Genomic DNA, 4,504 nt, shown 5'->3' on the forward strand with positions numbered 1-4,504 from the left:
AATAACCCCATTAAAAAATGGGGCTCAGAACTGAACAAAGAATTCTCACCTGAGGAATACCGAATGGCAGAGAAGCACCTGAAAAAATGTTCAACAAAAAACAAAAAACAAAACAAAAAAACAAAACAAAAACCAAAAAAACCCAAAAACCAAAAACCAACAACAACAACAAAAAATAACAAAAACCAAAAATCAAACACCAAAAACCATAAAACAAAACAAAAAAACAACAAAAAAAACAAAAACAAAACAAAAAAACCAAAAAGATGACTCTAGCAGAGACTCCTAACAGTGAAGGATATGGAGTCTAAAATGACCACCTCCTACAGCCAGACTAGACTTCACATGGAGGGAGGAGGACACCAAGCCACCCACAAAGCTTTTGCCCAACCTATAAGCTATACAAGGAGAAAGACAGATCAGAGTTTGACGGAATGGTCAAGCAATGAATAAACTAATTTGTGATCTACCTCTGAAACTATTAATGATACTCTGCTCTGATGGCAGACATTAGCCTACCATAAGTGTAATCTGAGATGCTTCATTCAACAGCTTCCAGAAACAGATGCAGAGACCCAAAGCCAAACATTAGGCCGAGTTCAGGGAATCTTGGGGAAGAGCTGGGGAAGAAGTTGGAGGGGTCAGGGACACCACAAGAAGACCAACAAGAGTCAACTAACCTGGGCCCATGGGATTCACTGAGACTGAGCCAGCAATCAAAGAGCATGCATGGACGGTACCTAGGCCCCCTACACATATGTAGCAGATGTACAACTTGGTCCTTATGTGGGTCCCCTAACAATTGAAACAGGGGTTGTCTTTCGCTTTCACTCAGATGCCTGCATTTGGATCCCTTTGTCCTATCTGGGATACCTGGTCTGGCTTCAGTGGAAGAAGATGCTTTTAGAACTAAAGATACTGGTACCAGGTTGGGTCAGTACCTGGAGGGAGGGGTCTGGAGAAGGAGGGGAGAGAGGGATAAAGGGTGAGAGGGTGGGACTGGGAGGAGAGGAGAGAGTGAGGGTGAAATTGGGATATAAATTGAAAAGATAAATTAGTTAATGGAAATCAAAACAAAACAAAATTAAACAAAAGCTACACACTGTATACACATGCTGCACTCGGGTACAAAATACCATAGTGTAGTTCCATCTAGCTGGAATAAATATTTTCAATTGTCTTAAACAGTTACAAAATTCTATGAAAATACAATGTTTAGAACACATATAAATAATCAAAATTTGTCATTTCCTGCACTTGACAAAGCCAAGGCCTTGGGCATTTTTTGGTAAAGAACATGTTTACCCACCAAATATATTTTGCAATACACAAATAAACAGCATAAAATTAAATACTAAAACTTAATTTCAAAAACTTGCTGATTAGTAAACTGCAAGCTTTGAAAAACAATTCGACATCACAAATCCTCTTTGCTATTCCTCACTTTGGGCTAAAATTCACTTATCAGTGAGTGTAGTCTCCCCTCCCCCAGCCTGAAACCTGCTTGCTCAGGGGTGGAGCTTCCTGCTCAATCGTTCTGCCACGCCCACTGCTAAAACCTGTGCTTTGCTTTTTGGAGCCATACACATGGTCACCCTGCTACTGGACCCCGAGATTATTTGGCAGGAATCAGGCCCCCTTCCTCTGCTTCATAACTGCGTTCGGAATAGTAAAATTGAGCTTTGATCAGAATGCCTGTCTTAGGTGCATCATTTTCTCTTGTCACCTAGCCCTGCTTCTCTTCCAGGTTTCCAAAATGCCTTTCCAGGCTAGAACCCAGGCTGTGATCTGTTGGCCGGACATAACATTTGGCGCCCAATGTAGGGCTGAGAAACGGCAAAGAATTTTTGGAAGAGGCACTGCTGGTTTGGAGCTCCATAGAATTCATACCAGAGAAGGTCGGTATGGGCTAAGCTGAAACAGCGTTAAACCTAAGCACTGGTTCACTTAGGTTCAGCAGTGAAGCTTAACAGGAGCTGGGAACTGTAACAGGTGGTAGGCCGAGGCTCTCAGAAGCTACATTTTTAGGCGTGAGAAAAGAAAGGGTTTATTAGAAGGAAATGAATAATCAGGCAGATTGCCACAGTTAAAAAAACTGCATCTTGAGGGAGGAAAATGTCCCAAAAAGCAGAGAAAAATTTCAGGAGTGCCATGTTTTGTTCTCTCTGGACCTTATAGCAGAAGCACTCTGTCCCCTTTTTGTGTCTTGTCTAATGTCTGGTGCACCAATCTGTTCTCCTGTTCAATTCATGTATGTTCATGTCCAGTCTGTATGAATGAATGTTCTATGTTTTATGTTGGATAATAAAGATGGTATAAAAAACTTTATCTCCAAAGCCGAGAGCTTCCACATGCTTCATCCAGGAAACAAACACATGGCAGGAGGGTCCCTGCTAGAAAAACTGTTCGTTTTAGGAAAAAGGGCGAGTGCACAGCCTCTTAGTTTCGGGATAAAAAAGCTGATAAATGGTTCGTGATTAATGTGTTTGACAAATGATAAGGTTCCTTTTATTCTATGATTGTAGGTACAAAAATTAATATTCTCTAATTGGTCTAAATGTAACTGCTTCATTTGGTTCCTTTTTATTGATAATGTGCTCTGCATGTTTTCACATTCAGCTCATAAATTGTTGGTTAAGATTAATAATTGTTACATTGCTACAGATGGTTAGTGTTAAATTTGATAACTCAAGTTTAGAGTCCTTCCNACACGTGGCATAAGGCAGGCCAAGAGGCTGGGTCTCTAAAGATATTTCTAGTTTAGTTAATAATTAATGTGGTTCCTATCCTAAAAGGTAAAATTTAAGATAAGATTTAAAGCAATGCCTCTTTATTAAAGCATTAAAGCTTGCAGGTATTCATAAGTATTAATTGACAGCCAAACATCGTAATATGATGGTAATGCTTCTAATATTGATTTTAAAGATGATAAATTGTTTTAAACTTGGGTTTTGCTTTCCCAAGGTTGTAGATATTATCCTAACGTTGCACAAGAAACTTAAAAATTATGGTTAAAACTGCCGGTGTTCCTTTGACTGCAGCTTGCAGTTTGATCGCAAATGTCTTTGTGCATAGATTAGACCCTCAAACAATCAGTTTGGCTATAGTTGCTGCCTGGCAGGAAACTGCGGTACTGGCAATTTTTTCACAACACTAAAGTTGTAAAGAACGTTTTAACTGTAGGTCATCTTAAGAAAGAGTATCAAAAATTAAAGGCGTAGACAGTTAAATTGTTCCTCTAAAATCGGTCCTTATCACAGGAGGGCCAAGATGCTCAGATTAAAACATATTTTATATTTGAGTCAATACAGGGCTCAGGGGAGCCCCAGAGCGGCTTGTGGCCTTTCTATTGTTTTGCAAACAGTGCCTGAGAAAGTTTTTCCCTGTGTTCAAAAAATTTCTTTTTAACTGTGTTGCAGATCTATTCAGATGTTTAAAAATAATGCTTAAATTCAAAGTTTTGCTTCTGGTGAACTGGTAATCACCAGAAAATTTTGCCTCTATTTATGGCTAATATAACTTTACATTATGGAAGAAAAAATTTTATTGTTTCTGCTTCTATACAAGAAGCCAAGAGTTTTAATCTTTCAGTGTATATTGTCTCCTAAGTGGAAAGTATTTTATTTACTAATGCTTCTCAAGAGAAGTTTACTTTAAATCCTTGCTCTCACCCAAAAGATTCAGAGACAATATCTTTTTATTACTTAGAGTTTTAGTTTACTACCAAAGGTTTTACAAAAAATAAAGAAAGCTTTTAAAATTGTTATTATTTATATTCATTGATAATTAAATATTAGTTTTGCCCAAGACAATTCTTTGGCCAGAAAAAAACATTGTAAAATCATTTTTCTTATCCTCCCAGCCGATCTTTGGCCCACGTGGGCCCAACTAGCTGCTGTGGGGCAGAGCCTTGAAACAGGCAGTTTCCCCTGTTCCAGCACAAATAACCTAGTTGTGTGCTGTAGATGGTGTTTTAAAATGCTGAACAATCAAACCTTAATTTGTATATTAATAGTCAATGCCACATCTCTGAGCTCACAATTGCTTAAAATTGTTCCTCCCTCAGATACTATTAATTCTCAAATTTGCAATTGCTTATACATATTTCTAGTTAATAAATAAATTATGCACATGTGCCTCTTAATAACTTTTCAAGCTTTCTAGTTACAACCGCTCCTTAAAAAAATGATTAAAAGTACAATTAGTCACTGCCCCTTTACAGCCAAGTATTTAAAATGTTTTGTCAACAAGTTATTAATTCAAAAGGTTAGGTATTGTAAAATTTTAAAACTATAACTTCTTAAAAGACAAAAAAGAGAGAAATTGTATCCCTGTTCATACTATTTAGTGTATTCCCATGCACACTATTTAAATCATACCTTTATTTTCAAAATTTGAGATTTAAATGTCAAAAATTTAACAAATGCTTTATAGTATCTTAAAAGAATCTACTTAATGGCTTAAAGATTGATCCTAAAACAGCTACCTTATTAAGAAGGGAAAA

This window comes from Mus caroli, chromosome 2 (genome assembly GCF_900094665.2).
Source record: "Mus caroli chromosome 2, CAROLI_EIJ_v1.1, whole genome shotgun sequence".
Taxonomy (NCBI): domain Eukaryota; kingdom Metazoa; phylum Chordata; class Mammalia; order Rodentia; family Muridae; genus Mus; species Mus caroli.